Here is a 17451-nt window from a genome sequence, read left to right on the forward strand (position 1 = left end):
TATGGGTAGATCAGTTTGTTTATCCATTCACTTATTGAAGAACATTTCCATTGCTTCCAATTTTGGGCAGTTATGAGTAAAACCACTATAAACATTTGTGTTCAGGGGGTTTGTATGGACATAAATTTTCATCTCAGTTGGGCAAATACCTAGTAGCCTGATTGCTTAATTGTACGGTACAAGTATGTGTAGTTGTGTAAGAAAACTGCCAAGCTTTCTTCCAAAGTGTCGGTATCATTTTGTGTTCCCACCAGCAGTGAATGAAAGTTCCTGTAGCTCTACATCCTCACCAGCATTTAGTATTGTTAATGATTTGGATTTTAGCTCTTCTAATAATTATATAGTACTATCTTGCTGTTTTCATTGCAATCTCTGTGACATATGATGTTTAACATCTTTTTTATGCTTTTTTGGGGCCATCTATATGCCTTTTCTGGCGAGATATCTATAAATCTGTCCAGATCTATTTATTAATTACTTTTACTTTTTTAACTTTTAGTTACTTTTAATTGAGTTATTTACTTTCTTTACTATTGAGTTTTAAGTGTTCTTTGTGTATTTTAGATACAAGTCCTTAATCAGATACATGTTTAGCACATATTTTCTCCCGGTCTGTGGCTTGCTTTTTACCTTATCTTTTGAAGGTGAGTATTTAAATGAAGAGTAAAAATCAGCAGAATTATCAAATGTTGCCCTCTTTGGTTATACTGTGTACATAGATACATGTCACTGTTAATATTCTGATTTTATTTTAAATGGGCTTAGGTATTTTTATAGAGCCATCATCAACAGAGCATTTTTGTTACTCTGGGAATGAATTTAATTTAGCTTCAGGATGTAATTCAAGAAAATGTTACATCCAAAGTTACGTAACAGGCAATTTTTCTATTTCCCCTTAGGTTATACAAGACCAGAATGATGTCAACATTATGGACATTTCAGCAGCGATTTAGACAAATGCTGTAACCGAGAATGAACTTCTTTTATTATCCAAATCTTGATGATGCCCAGTTTATCTTTTCCCCAAGATACAGGCCATGTTTTCTGTCTGGCTCAGAATGACTTCAGCTAGCCCAAAAAAGTCATCTGCTCACTAGTTGTAGCACATCACAGGTCTTTTTAAAGACATAAAATACGCTTGGGGGCCCTACATTTCCATTGTTGGATGCAGGAGTCTTGTGACTACATCAGTAATTTAAAGAATTTGGCATTTAAAACACATATTTTCCTTGGGCACTGGGTACTTGAGGGAGGCATGGAAAGTTTCCCCTGTCAACAGGTTAGATCAAAGAGCAAGATTTCATAATAGCCCCAAACAGGCTTTGTTCAGCGCTCTTATGCTTTTGTTTAAAAACAGTTTCAACCAGACTCCAGTAGACTCTGATTTGGAGGTAAAGAGATTCTTTAAGGAGTCTTAACAGTCTAGGTTTGTTTCGAGCCATTCCTCAAGATAGCTCTGTGGACAGGTTCCAGCCTCACAGCCAGATTTCAGACTGGTGGTCATGGGAGTTCCAAACTCAGTTTCTAGGTATGAGAACTTGAAATTATTGAAAGGGCCTCTTCCACACTGTAAATTATGATCTTAACAAGCTCCTTGCTTAGACTAAATACAGTTTATATTTTTCAATACTCAGGTGTACCCAGAAATATTCTAGGTGCTAGAGCAGAATGGAGTGGTAAACTTATTTTGAATCTTAAGAAGACTGTCTGGGAGGTAATATGAATCAAAGTCTGTAGTTAGCCTGCCAGACATTCTGTTACTTCACGTTTGCTAGGTATGCGACTTTCACCAAGTCACGAATATTTTTAAGCTTCAGTTTTCTCTTTTTTTTAAATGAGGTAACAGGGGTGCCTTGCTGGCTCCATAGGTAGAGCACGTGATTCAGTTTTCTTTCTTTCTTGTTTTTTTTTTTTAAGATTTTATTTATTTAACAGAGAGACAGATATATCAAGAGACGTAATACAAGCCATGGGTGTGGGAGAGGGAGAAGCAGACTTCCCGCTGAGCAAGGGGCCCAATATGGGGCTCTATCCCATGATACCATGATCCCATGGTATCATGACCTGAGCCAAAAGCATTATGACTGAGCCACCCAGGCGCCCCAGAGCATGTGACTCTTGCTTTCAGGGTCACGAGTTTGAGCCCAACACTGGGTGTAGAGATTAGTTAAAAAAAAGAGAGAGATATTATATAGTAATATTATTAATAATTATATTATCAATAATTATATTATTGATATAATCAAATGTTAATCATTATGTAATTATTATAATTATAATAAAATATATTATAATTTAATAATTATATGGTAATATCTAAAATAAAATGAGGGCAATAACCCTCATGGGGTCTCAGTAAGTATTAAATAATAGTATTTGTAAAATTTATAAGTAATAAATAATATTTGTAAAGCATTTAGCACAGTGTGTAGCACACATCTGAAGGGGAACAGAATATGCCCTCCAAAACACCCCACTTTGGCATATAGATTATTTGGAATTAGAGTTACTTAAGAAACAGACTATGAGGAGTCCCTGGCTGGCTCAGTCATTAAGGGTCTGTCTTCTGCTCAGGTCATGATCCCAGGGTCTGGGGATCAAGCCCAGCATCAGGTTCCCCGCTTAGCAGGAAGCCTGCTTCTCCCTCTCCCACCCTCTCTGCTTATGTTCCCTCTCTCACTGTGTCTCTGTCAAATAAGTAAATAAGTAAAATCTTTAAAAAAAGAAAGAAAGAAAGAAACAGCTCATGAAAGAAGGACACTCTGATCCCCCATTGTGCCCCCGAGGGTAGGAAATAAACCTCCCATGTGAAAGCACCCTCTAGGAGGGGAGAAAGCATCCTTATCACCAGAGACAGGGAATTTAGGGCCAAGAGAAATGTGTAAACAAACCTTGGTACTTCTTCACTAATTTACTACCCCATGTGCAAATGTCTGTGTCTTGTCAATTTTTTTTTTAAGATTTTATTTATTTATTTGACAGACAGAGATCACAAGTAGGCAGAGAGGCAGGCAGGGGAGGGGGAAACAGGCTCCTCCCAAGCAGAGAGCCCAATGCAGGGCTCGATCCCAGGACCCTTGGATCATGAACTGAGCCAAAAGCAGAGGCTTTAACCCACTGAGCCACCCAGGCGCCCCATCTTACCAATTCTTCAAAAAATTTATTAATAGTTTCCTTGTCTAAAAGGTATAAAAGATGCCTGCTTTCATCACTTTTTTGAGTCTTATTTTTTTATGGGCTCCCATACATACAAAATTAAATTTGTTTTCCTTCTGTTAATCTGTATATGCCAATTTAATTATTAAACCAGCCAAAGAATCTAGAAGGGAAGAAAGGAAAAGTTCTTCTCCCCTACGATCCAACACTCAATAAAGTTTAGCCATTACTATGACGGAGATTACAGTCTTGTTGAAACAATAATAAACATAGTCGTTCAATAAGAAACCCGTGTTATGTTCCAAAAGATATGATAAAAGTGATTATTTCTGTAAGATTTCAAAGGAGGAAAGAATTGGTTACATAAGAGTAGCTTGAGAAGGCTGGGCAGAAGTTCCATGTGCATGCGATGGTGTCTCATTTGCTGCTTCTCTCCTGTGATGTCAGGGCATTTAGCATAAAAAATGTGCTCAAGGAACATCGGCCTTCGTCGTGCCTTAGGATTTGAGTTAGGAATCCCAGAGATAGTTAGGATTTATACAGGTAAAATGAGAGAATACAGTCTTGGTGGAGCAGAAACCAAGCAAAGATGCAAAGACAAGAATGAGAGCAGTATCAGTGCTGTGATGAAGCTAGCTCCTGCTCATGTAGGGGGCCTTGAGTGGTCAGAGGAAGCCTGCAAAGAGATGGCAAACCCCGAGGAAAGCATAAGCATCTGGATGGTTAGTAGAAACTAATTTTAAGGGCATTGGGGGGTTAACGAAAATAATTAAGCAAGGAAACAATGTCAATAAATGGATAGTTACAAAGAGTAAAGCTCTATAGAAAATCTATTACTCATTTGTGAGATAAAGAGAACTTGAACTCCAGAGGTCAAAAGGAAATTGGAAAGGAGAATGCTTTCAATATTGCAGGTTATTAGGGCACCTGGGTGGCTCAGTGGCTTAAAGCCTCTGCCTTTGGCTCAGGTCATGATCCTGAGGTCCTGAGATCTAGCCCCACACTGGGCTTTCTGCTCGGCAGCGAGCCTGCTTCCCCCTCTCACTCTGTCTGCCTCTTGTGATCTCTTTCAAATAAATAAATAAAATCTTTAAAAAATATATTGCAGGTTATTTACAGACACTATTTCTTTCTTACTTTCTTTCTTTTTATTTATTTTTTTTCAGTGTAACAGAATTCATTGTTTATGCACCACACCCAGTGCTCCATGCAATACATGCCTTCCATAATACCCACCACCTGGATCCCCCAACCTCCCCCCCCCCCCGCGCCCGGCCCCTTCAAACCCCTCAGATTGTTTCTCAGAGTCCATAGTCTCTCATGGTTCATCTCCCCTTCCAATTTCCCTCAACTCCCTTCTCCTCTCCATCTCCCCATGTCCTCCATGCTATTTGTTATGCTCCACAAATAAGTGAAACCATATGATAATTGACTCTCTCTGCTTGACTTATTTCACTCAGCATAATCTCTTCCAGTCCCATCCATGTTGCTACAAGTTGAGTATTCATCCTTTCTGATGGAGGCATAAAACTCCATAGTGTATATGGACCACATCTTCCTTATCCATTCTACTGACACTATTTCATTTAAACTTCAGTGAGATAGGCCTTATTTTCTTTCACAGGGGAGGGAACTGGGGCTCAGAAAGATGACTAGTATGCCATGGAGCCTGAACAAAGCCAGGTGATCCAGGCTCCAAGCCATGCTCTTTTTGATAAGTTTTGATAATTGATTAACTATGAAATATCTGGGGAGAAATTTAAGATGATTTTAAATTGACTGCATGTGTTTGGGAAAGTGCTAACATTATCAAGAAGAGAGAACCAGTTTGCAAAAGATAATGAATTTAGCTTTCAATATATTGAATTCAAAGCAATAGTATGGAACACAAGTGACAAAGTGCGTGAAATAATTAGAGATATGTATTTGGAGTTTAGAGAAAAATCAGGGCTAAAGAAGAATGTTGAGAAGTCAATTGAAACAATGGTTGCACATGATATGTTCTTGGCACAAAAAAGTAAAGCCTTAGAACAGAAGAAAATTCTAAGGTGACATTTAGAAATTGGAGTCAGTGACATGGACAAAAGATGGAATTAAAAAAGTAACAAAAGAGATAAGGAGTGTGCAAGTCATATATTTCATCTGGTCCCAGGAATTCATCTAGATAATTATGAAATCATTCTGAACACCTACAAACTCAACAGGAAATCAAAGAGAAGAATGGCAGCAATTCTATGAACAGAAAAGCGATCACTGTAGAGAAGTGAATCTGAGGCAATATATGGGAAGATAGAGTGTGGGGGAGGAGGCAGCCCCTGGCAATGAAAGAACAGTGGAGTACAAAACCAGAACTTTTAGACATCAGCTCCGTTGAAGGACTTCACTCCAGAGGTAAAATGGGGGGTGGAGCCCTCGTGGGGACAGAGTGGTCTCAGGACCCATGGGGTTACAGAAAGACTGGGGGTGCCTGAGTGTGGCAGAGCTACCAGGTATCAGAGCAGAGAAACTGGCCACAAAGGTGGAGCTGAGGAGTGCGATCGCAGCTTAAGGTTGCTATGATCCCTGGCATAGTTGGGCCACTGCTCTTTGAACAGAGACCCCATAAGTGGCAGATCCAGGGACACCCACCCTTTCTCCACCTGGAGGAGTGGCACGGGAGTGTGCTGCAAGAATCTGCTGGGTTTGGAGACTCCAAATGGAGTCATGTGCCAGAGATAGAAATGCTCAGTCACAGGCCAGGTGAGCACAGAGTGTGGCCAGAGACCAGGGAGACAGGAGTGATTGACTGCTTTTCTCTGAGGGTGCACTGAGGAGTGGGGCCCTGAGCTCTCAGCAGTTCCGGGACTGGAGATTTGGAGGCCTCATCTTCATTCCCATCCTCCAAAGCTCTAGAGAAAGCATTCAGGGAAGAAAAGCTACCAAGAACAAACCCGAGCAGATTGCTCAGCATGGCCCCTGGTAAGTCTGGTGCAGTTCTGCCTCCAGCACAGACATTTGAGAATCCCTGCAATAGGCCCCTCCCCCAGAAGATCAGTAAGAATATTCAGCCGACAACAAGTTTACAGATCAATGAGAATGGCAAAACTCCAGTGCTAGAGGAATACAGCACATGGAATTCATGGCATTTTCCATGATTCTTTAGTTTTTCAAAGTTAAATTTTAAAAATTCTTTCTTTTTTTAAAAAAAATTTCCTCTTTCTTATTTTAACCAACATCTTATCAATGGCTTTTTTAAAAAAATCGTTTGTAATTTTCATTTTTATAGTCATATTCTATCCCTTTGTTTTATTTAACTTTATTTTTTGTATATATATGTTTTCCTTTCTTTAAAATTGGGATACAGTTTCTTCTAATAGCCCAAAATACACCCTAAATCTAGTGTATGGGTTTGTTCTAGTCTCCCACAGGATCACATTCTCTCCTTTTTCTTTTTTTTTTTTTTAATTTTTTCTTTCTTTTTTCAACCAGTTTCTTAAATTATTTTTAAAAGTCTTTTTAAAAATTTCATCTTTAGGGCACCTGGGTGGCTCAGTGGTTTAAGCCTCTGCCTTCAGCTCAGGTCATGATCTCAGGGTCCTGGGATGGAGCCCCACATCGGGCTCTCCGCTCAGCGGGGAGCCTGCTTCCTCCTCTCTCTCTGCCTGCTTCTCTGCCTACTTGTGATCTCTCTCTGTCTATCAAATAAATAAATAAAAATCTTAAAAAAAAATTCATCTTTACAGTCACAGTCCATCCATTCATCATATTTACCATTATTTTTGTATATTTTTTTTTCTTTAAAATTTTGTGAGTTAGTTTCTTCTCACAGACCAAAATACACCCCAAATCTAGTGTGTATCTCTGTCTTATTCACCAGCTTGATCATTTTTTTTTTTTTTAGTCTCTTCTTTTACCCTGGTTGTAGTCTCTTCTGATTTACTTAGTATATTTTTTTCTGGGATTGTCATTAGACTTTTAACATTTTGTTCTCTCATTCATCTATTCTTCTCATTCATCTATTCTTCTCTGGACAAAAAGACAAAATGGAAAAACTCAACTCAAAAAAAAAAAAAAAGGCAGTATTGACTGCCAGGGACCTAATCAATATGGACATTGGTAAGATGTCAGAACTAGAGTTCAGAATGATGATTATAAAGATACTAGCAGGCTTGGAAAAAGCATAGAAGGTACTACAGAGTTCTTTTCTGGAGAAATAATAGAGCTAAAATCTAACCAAGTTGAAATAAAAAAAGCTATTACAATTAAAAAAAGCTATTACAATAAAAAATGGAGGCTTTGGGAGCACCTGGGTAGTTCAGTGGGTTAAGCCTCTGCCTTCGGCTCAGGTCATAATCCCAGGGTCCTGGGACCCAGCCCTGCATTGGGTTCTCTGCTCAGCAGAGCCTGCTTCTCCCTCTCTTCGCTTTGCCTGCTTCTCTGCCTACTTGTGATCTCTCTCTGTCAAATAAATAAATAAAATATTAAAAAAATAAAGTAAGGGCATAGAAACAATTTACCATGCTAATGGACATCAAAAGAAAGCTGGGATGGCAATTCTTATATAAGATATATTAGAATTTAACCAAAGATTATAATAGGAGATGAGGAAGGACACTCTATCATGTCCAACAAGAAGGGTTTGTCTAACAAGAAGATCTAACAATTTTAAATATCTATGCCCCTAAAATGGGAGAAGCCAACTATATAAACCAATTAATAACAAAATCAAAGAAACACATAGACAATAATAAAAGAACAGTAGGGGATTTTAACACCCCCCCTCAAAATGGACAGATCATCTGAGCAAAAGATCAACAAGGAAATAAAGACTTTAAATGACACACTGGATCAGATGGACATCACAGATATATTCGGAACATTCCATCCCCAAACAACAGACTACACATTTTTCAATAGTGCACATGGAACATTCTCCAGGATAGATCACATCCTGGATCACAAATCAGGTCTCAAACAGTAAGAAAAGATTGGGATCATTCCCTGCATATTTTCAGACCACAGTGCTTGGAAACTGGAGCTCAACCACAAGAGGAAAGTTGGAAAGAACTCAAATACATGGAGGCTAAAATCATCCTACTAAAGAATAAATGGGTCAGCCAGGAAATTAAAGAAGAATTGAAAAAATTCATGGAAACAAATGAAAATGAAAACACAACTGTTCAAAATCTTTGGGATGCAGCAAATGGAGTGATGTGCGGAAAGTATATAGTGATACAAGCATTTCCTAAGAAACAAGAAAGGTCTCAAGTACACAACCTAACCCTACACTTAAAGGAGCTGGAGAGAATAGGAGTCAAGATGGCGGAGAAGTAGCAGGCTGAGACTACGTCAGCTAGCCTGAGATCAGCTAGATAGCTTATCTAGAGATTGCAAACACCTGAAAATCCATCGGCAGATCGAAGAGACGAACAGCAATTCTGGCAACAGAAAAACAACCACTTTCTGAAAGGTAGGACCAGCGGAGAAGTGAATCCAAAGCGACGGGAAGATAGACCCCGGGGGGAGGGGCCGGCTCCTGGCAAGCGGCTGAGCAACGGCGCACAAAATCAGGACTTTTAAAAGTCTGTTCTGCTGAGGGACATTGCTCCAGAGGCTAAACCGGGGCGAAGCCCACGCGGGGTCAGCGTGGCCTCAGGTCCTGCAGGGTCACAGAAGGATCGGGGGTGTCTGAGTGTCGCAGAGCTTGCGGGTATTGGAACGGGAAAGCCGGCTACAGAGACAGAGCCGACAGTAAGCTCACAGCTCGGTGTTACCTTGAGCCGGTTGCAGGCTTGGTGAGCTTGCAGCGCGGCCGGAGGTCAGGCAGACGGGAGTAACTGTGTGCTATGCTCTGAGGGCGCACTGAGGAGTGGAGCCCCGGGCTCTCGGCTCCTCCGGGCTGGAGACCAGAAGGCCGCCATTTGTATTCCCGTCCTCTGGAACTCTACGGAAAGCGCTCAGGGAACAAAAGCTCCTGAAAGCAAACCCGAGCAGATTACTCACCCCGGCCCATGGTAAGGGTGGTGTAATTCCACCTGGAGCAAAGACACTTGAGAATCACTACAACAGGCCCCTCCCCCAGAAGATCAACAAGAAATCCAGCCGAGGCCAAGTTCACCTACCAAGGAGTGCGGTCTCAATACCAAGGAGAGCAGCAGAATTCCAGAGGAGGAGAAAGCCAAGCACGGAACTCATGGCTTTTTCCCTGTGATTTTTTTTAGTCTTGCAGTTAATTTAATTTTTTTCTTTTTCATTTTTTGTTTTTTTTTCTCGCCTTCGAGAAACTTTTTTTTTTTGAACTTTTACATTTATCTTTTTTAACGTTTTTAACTAGTTTATCTAATATATATTTTTTCTTTTTTATATTTTTCTTATGTGTTTTCTTTTTTTAAATTCTTTTCTTTTCGTTTTTTTTTTTCTTTCTTCCTTTTTGAACCTCTTTTTATCCGTTTTCTCCCCTCTCACAATTTTGGATCTCTTCTAATTTGGTTAAAGCATATTTTCCTGGGGTTGTTGCCACCCTTTTAGTATTTTACTTGCTCCTTCATATACTCTTATCTGGACAAAATGACAAGACGGAAAAATTCAACAACAAAAAAAGAACAAGAGGCAGTACCGAAGGCTAGGGACCTAATCAATACAGACATTGGTAATATGTCAGATCTAGAGTTCAGAATGACAATTCTCAAGGTTCTAGCCGGGCTCGAAAAAGGCATGGAAGATATTAGAGAAACCCTCTCGAGAGATATAAAAGCCCTTTCTGGAGAAATAAAAGAACTAAAATCTAACCAAGTTGAAATCAAAAAAGCTATTGATGAGGTGCAATCAAAAATGGAGGCTCTCACTGCTAGGATAAATGAGGCAGAAGAAAGAATTAGTGATATAGAAGACCAAATGACAGAGAATAAAGAAGATGAGCAAAAGAGGAACAAACAGCTACTGGACCACGAGGGGAGAATTCGAGAGATAAGTGACACCATAAGACGAAACAACATTAGAATAATTGGGATTCCAGAAGAAGAAGAAAGTGAGAGGGGAGCAGAAGGTATACTGGAGAGAATTATTGGGGAGAATTTCCCCAATATGGCAAAGGGAACGAGCATCAAAATTCAGGAGGTTCAGAGAATGCCCCTCAAAATCAATAAGAATAGGCCCACACCCCGTCACCTAATAGTAAAATTTACAAGTCTCAGTGACAAAGAGAAAATCCTAAAAGCAGCCCGGGAAAAGAAGTCTGTAACATACAATGGTAAAAATATTAGATTGGCAGCTGACTTATCCACAGAGACCTGGCAGGCCAGAAAGAGCTGGCATGATATTTTCAGAGCACTAAACGAGAAAAACATGCAGCCAAGAATACTTTATCCAGCTAGGCTATCATTGGAAATAGAAGAAGAGATTAAAAGCTTCCAGGACAAACAAAAACTGAAAGAATTTGCAAACACCAAACCAGCTCTACAGGAAATATTGAAAGGGGTCCTCTAAGCAAAGAGAGAGCCTACAAGTGGTAGATCAGAAAGGAACAGAGACCATATATAGTAACAGTCACCTTACAGGCAATACAATGGCACTAAATTCATATCTCTCAATAGTTACCCTGAATGTGAATGGGCTAAATGCCCCTGTCAAAAGACACAGGGTATCAGAATGGATAAAAAAACAAAACCCATCTATATGTTGCCTCCAAGAAACTCATTTTAAGCCCGAAGACACCTCCAGATTTAAAGTGAGGGGGTGGAAAAGAATTTACCATGCTAATGGACATCAGAAGAAATCAGGAGTGGCAATCCTTATATCAGATCAATTAGATTTTAAGCCAAAGACTATAATAAGAGATGAGGAAGGACACTATATCATACTCAAAGGGTCTGTCCAACAAGAAGATTTAACAATTTTAAATATCTATGCCCCCAACGTGGGAGCAGCCAACTATATAAACCAATTAATAACAAAATCAAAGAAACACATTAACAATAATACAATAATAGTAGGGGACTTTAACACTCCCCTCACTGAAATGGACAGATCATCCAAGCAAAAGATCAGCAAGGAAATAAAGGCTTTAAACGACACACTGGACCAGATGGACATCACAGATATATTCAGAACATTTCATCCCAAAGCAATAGAATACACATTCTTCTCTAGTGCACATGGAACATTCTCCAGAATAGATCACATCCTCGGTCCTAAATCAGGACTCAACCGGTATCAAAAGATTGGGATCATTCCCTGCATATTTTCAGACCACAATGCTCTAAAGCTAGAACTCAACCACAAAACGAAGTTTGAAAAGAACCCAAATACAAGGAGACTAAATAGCATCATTCTAAAGAATGAATGGGTCAACCGGGAAATTAAAGAAGAATTGAAAAAAATCATGGACACAAATGATAATGAAAATACAACGGTTCAAAATCTGTGGGACACAACAAAGGCAGTCCTGAGAGGAAAATATATAGCGGTACAAGACTTTCTCAAGAAACAAGAAAGGTCTCAGGTACACAACCTAACCCTACACCTAAAGGAGCTGGAGAAAGAACAAGAAAGAAACCCTAAGTCCAGCAGGAGAAGAGAAATCATAAAGATCAGAGCAGAAATCAATGAAATAGAAACCAAAAAAACAATAGAACAAATCAACGAAAGTAGGAGCTGCTTCTTTGAAAGAATTAATAAAATTGATAAACCCCTGGCCCGACTTATCAAAAAGAAAAGAGAAAGGACCCAAATAAATAAAATCATGAATGAAAGAGGAGAGATCACAACTAACACCAAAGAAATACAAACTATTATAAGAACATACTATGAGCAACTCTACGCCAATAAATTTGACAATCTGGAAGAAATGGATGCATTCCTAGAAACATATAAACCTCCACAACTGAACCAGGAAGAAATAGAAAGCCTGAACAGACCCATAACCAGTAAGGAGATTGAAACAGTCATTAAAAATCTCCAAACAAACAAAAGCCCAGGGCCAGACGGCTTGCCGGGGGAATTCTACCAAACATTTAAAGAAGAACTAATTCCTATTCTCCTGAAACTGTTCCAAAAAATAGAAATGGAAGGAAAACTTCCAAACTCATTTTATGAGGCCAGCATCACCTTGATCCCAAAACCAGACAAGGATCCCATCAAAAAAGAGAGCTATAGACCAATATCCTTGATGAACACAGATGCGAAAATACTCAACAAAATACTAGCAATAGGATTCAACAGTACATTAAAAAGATTATTCACCACGACCAAGTGGGATTTATTCCAGGGATGCAAGGTTGGTTCAACATCCGCAAATCAGTCAGTGTGATACAACACATTAATAAAAGAAAGAACAAGAACCATATGATACTCTCAATAGATGCTGAAAAAGCATTTGACAAAGTACAGCATCCCTTCCTGATCAAAACTCTTCAAAGTGTAGGGATAGAGGGCACATACCTCAATATCATCAAAGCCATCTATGAAAAACCCACCGCAAATATCATTCTCAATGGAGAAAAACTGAAAGCTTTGCCGCTAAGGTCAGGAACACGGCAGGGATGTCCATTATCACCACTGCTATTCAACATAGTATTAGAGGTCCTAGCCTCAGCAATCAGACAACAAAAGGAAATTAAAGGCATCCAAATCGGCAAAGAAGAAGTCAAATTATCACTCTTCGCAGATGATATGATACTATATGTGGAAAACCCAAAGGACTCCACTCTAAAACTTCTAGAACTTATACATGAATTCAGTAAAGTGTCAGGATATAAAATCAATGCACAGAAATCAGTTGCATTTCTCTACACCAACAGCAAGACAGAAGAAAGAGAAATTAAGGAATCAATCCCATTTACAATTGCACCCCAAACCATAAGATACCTAGGAATAAACCTAACCAAAGAGGCACAGAATCTATACTCAGAAAACTATAAAGTACTCATGAAAGAAATTGAGGAAGACACAAAGAAATGGAAAAATGTTCCATGCTCCTGGATTGGAAGAATAAATATTGTGAAAATGTCGATGCTACCTAAAGCAATCTACACATTTAATGCAATTCCTATCAAAGTACCATCCATCTTTTTCAAGGAAATGGAACAAATAATTCTAAAATTTATATGGAACCAGAAAAGACCTCGAATAGCCAAAGGGATATTGAAAAAGAAAGCCAACGTTGGTGGCATCACAATTCCGGATATCAAGCTCTATTACAAAGCTGTCATCATCAAGACAGCATGGTACTGGCACAAAAACAGACACATAGATCAATGGAACAGAATAGAGAGCCCAGAAATAGACCCTTAACTCTACAGTCAACTAATCTTCGACAAAGCAGGAAAGAATGTCCAATGGAAAAAAGACAGCCTCTTCAATATATGGTGCTGGGAAAACTGGACAGCCACATGCAGAAAAATGAAATTGGACCATTTCTTCTCACCACACACAAAAATAGACTCAAAATGGATGAAGGACCTCAATGTGCAAAAGGAATCCATCAAAATCCTTGAGGAGAACACAGGCAGCAACCTCTTCGACCTCTGCCGCAGGAACATCTTCCTAGGAACATCGCCAAAGGCAAGGGAAGCAAGGGCAAAAATGAACTATTGGGATTTCATCAAGATCAAAAGCTTTTGCACAGCAAAGGAAACAGTTAACAAAATCAAAAGACAACTGACAGAATGGGAGAAGATATTTGCAAACGACATATGAGATAAAGGACTAGTGTCCAGAATCTATAAAGAACTTAGCAAACTCAACACCCAAAGAACAAATAATCCAATCAAGAAATGGGCAGAGGACATGAACAGACATTTCTGCAAAGAAGACATCCAGATGGCCAACAGACACATGAAAAAGTGCTCCATATCACTCGGCATCAGGGAAATACAAATCAAAATCACAATGAGATATCACCTCACACCAGTCAGAATGGCTAAAATCACCAAGTTCGGAAAGGACAGATGCTGGCGAGGATGCGGAGAAAGGGGAACCCTCCTACACTGTTGGTGGGAATGCAAGCTGGTGCAGCCTCTCTGGAAAACAGCATGGAGGTTCCTCAAAATGTTGAAAATAGAACTGCCCTATGACCCAGCAATTACACTATTGGGTATTTACCCTAAAGATACAAACGTAGTGATCCAAAGGGGCACGTGCACCCGAATGTTTATAGCAGCAATGTCCATAATAGCCAAACTATGGAAAGAACCTAGATGTCCATCAACAGATGAATGGATCAAGAAGATGTGGTATATATACACAATGGAATACTATGCAGCCATCAAAAGAAACGAAATCTTGCCATTTGCGACAACATGGATGGAACTAGAGCGTATCATGCTTAGCGAAATAAGTCAAGCAGAGAAAGACAACTATCATATGATCTCCCTGATATGAGGAATTGGTGATGCAACATGGGGGTTTAAGTGGATAGGAGAAGAATCAATGAAACAAGATGGGATTGGGAGGGAGACAAACCATAAGTGACTCTTAATCTCACAAAACAAACTGAGGGTTGCTGGGGGGAGGGGCTTTGGTAGAAGGGTGAGGGATTATGGTCATTGTGGAGGGTATGTGCTTTGGTGAGTGCTGTGAAGTGTGTAAACCTGATGATTCACAGACCTGTACCCCTGGGGATAAAAATATATGTTTATAAAAAATAAAAAATTAAAAAAAATGAAATCCCATTTCCATAATAAACAAAATACTTACATAGAAAAAAAAAATGGAGCTGGAGAAAGAACAGCAAAGAAAGCCTAAACCCAGCAGGAGAAGAGAAGTCATAAAGATCAGAGTACAAATCAATGAAAGAGAAACCAAAAGAACAGTAGAATAGATATAAGAAACTAGGAGCTTGTTCTTTGAAAGAATTAATAAGAGTGATAAATCCCTGGCCAGACTTATCAAAAAGAAGAGAGAAAGGACTGAAATTAATAAAATCATGAATGAAAGAGGAGAGATCACAACCCACACCAGAGAAAAACAAATAATTATAAGAACGTATTATGCGCAATGATATGCCAGCAAATTTGACAATCTGGAAGATATGCATGCATTTTTACCTAGATACTTATAAACTACCAGAACTGAACCAGGAAGAAATAAAAAACCTGAACAGACCCATAACCAGAAAGGAGATTGAAGCAGTCATCAAAAATATCCCAACAAACAAGAACCAAGAGCCAGACAGCTTCCCAGGGGGATTCTACCAAACATTTAAAGAAGAATTAATACCTATTCTCCTGAAAATGTTCCAAAGAATAGAAAGGAAGGAAAACTTCCAAACTCATTTGATGAGGCCAGCATTACCTTGATCCCAAAACCTTGATCCCTTGATCATAAAACAAGGGCCCCAACAAAAAAGAGAATTATAGACCAATATCCCTGATAAATATGGATGCAAAAATTCTCATCAAAATACTAGACAATGGGATCAAACAATACATTAAAAAGAATATTTGCCACAACCAAGTGGGATTTATTCCTGGGATGCAAGTTTGCTTCAACATCTGCAACTCAATTGATGTGATATAATACTTTAATAAAAGAAAAAATAAGAACAATATGATACACTCAATAGATAAAAAAAAATTTGATGGGGCGCCTGGGTGGCTCAGAGGGTTAAGGCCTCTGCCTTCGGCTCAGGTCATGATCTCAGGGTCCTGAGATCGAGCCCCGCATCGGGCTCTCTGCTCAGCAGGGAGCCTGCTTCCCTTCCTCTCTCTCTGCCTGCCTCTCTGCCTACTTGTGATCTCTGTCTGTCAAATAAATAAATAAAATCTTTAAAAAAAAAAAAAAATTTGAGAAAGTACAGCATCCTTTCTTGATCAAAACTCTTCACAGTGTAGGCATAGAGCTTACATACCTCAATATCATAAAGGCTGCCAATGAAAAACCCACAGCAAATATCATTCTCAATGGGGAAAAACTGAGAGCTTTTCCCCTAAGGTCAGGAACACAGAAGGGATGTCCACTATCACCACTGCTATTTAACATAGTGCTAGAAGTCCTAGCCTCAGCATTCAGACAGCAAAAAGAAATAAAAGGCATTAGAATTGGCAAAGAAATAGTCAAAGTCTCACTCTTTACAGATGATGTGATACTTTATGCAGAAAACCCAAAACACTCCACTCCAAAACTGCTAGAACTCACACAGGAATTCAGTAAAGTGTCAGGATGTAAAACCAATGCACAGAAATCAGTTGCATTTCTATACACCAAAAATAAGACAAAAGGAAGAGAAATTAAGTAGATCCCATTTACAGTTGTACCCCAAACCATAAGATGTCTAGGAATAAATCTAACCAAAGAGGCAAAGAATCTGTACTCAAAAAACTATAGAATACTCATGGAAGAAATTGAGGAAAGCACAAATAAATGTAAAAGCACTCCATTCTCATGGACTGGAAGAACAAATATTGTGAAAATGTCTATGCTACCTAGACCAATCTATGCATTCAATGCAATCCCTATTAAAATAGGCATTTTTCAATGAAATGGAACAAATAATCCTAAGATGTATATAGAACCAGAAAAGACCCCAAATAGAAGAATGTTGAAAAAGAAAACCAAAGTTGGTGGCATCACAATTCCAGTCTTCAAGCTCTATTACAAAGCTGTAATCATCAAGACAGTATGGTACTGGAACAAAAACAGACACATAGATCAATGTGTCTACTAATCTTTGACAAAGCAGGAAAGAATGTACAATGGAATAAAGACAGTCTCTTCAACAAATGGTGTTGGGAAAATCGGACAGCCATATGGAGAAGAATGAAACCAGACTATTTCCTTACACCATACACAAAAATAGACTCAAAATGGTTGAAAGACCTCAATGTGAGACAGGAACCCATCCAAATCCTCGTGGAGAACACAGGCAGCAACCTCTTCAACCTCAGCCACAGCAGTTTCTTCCTAGAAACATCACCAAAGGCAAGGAAAGCAAGGACAAAAGTGAACTATTGGGACTTCATCATGATCAAAAGCTTTTGCACAGCAACGGAAACAGTCACCAAAATCAAAAGACAACCAACAGACTGGGAGAAGATATTTGCAAATGATGTATCAGATAAAGGGCTATATCTAATCCAATCAAGAAATGTCAGAAGATATGAACAGACATTTCTGCAAAGAAGACATTCAAGTGGCCAACAGACACATGAAAAAGTGCTCAACATCACTCAACATCAGGGAAATACAAATCAAAACCACAATGAGATACCTCTTCTCACCAGTCAGAATGGCTAAAATGAACAAGTCAGGAAATGACAGATGGTAGCAAGGGTGTGGAGAAAGGGGAACCCTCCTGCACTGTTGGTGGGAAAGCAAACT

This window comes from Mustela putorius, unplaced genomic scaffold (assembly GCF_011764305.1).
Source record: "Mustela putorius furo isolate JIRA1106 unplaced genomic scaffold, ASM1176430v1.1 tig00001059_pilon_pilon_pilon, whole genome shotgun sequence".
Classification (NCBI taxonomy): domain Eukaryota; kingdom Metazoa; phylum Chordata; class Mammalia; order Carnivora; family Mustelidae; genus Mustela; species Mustela putorius.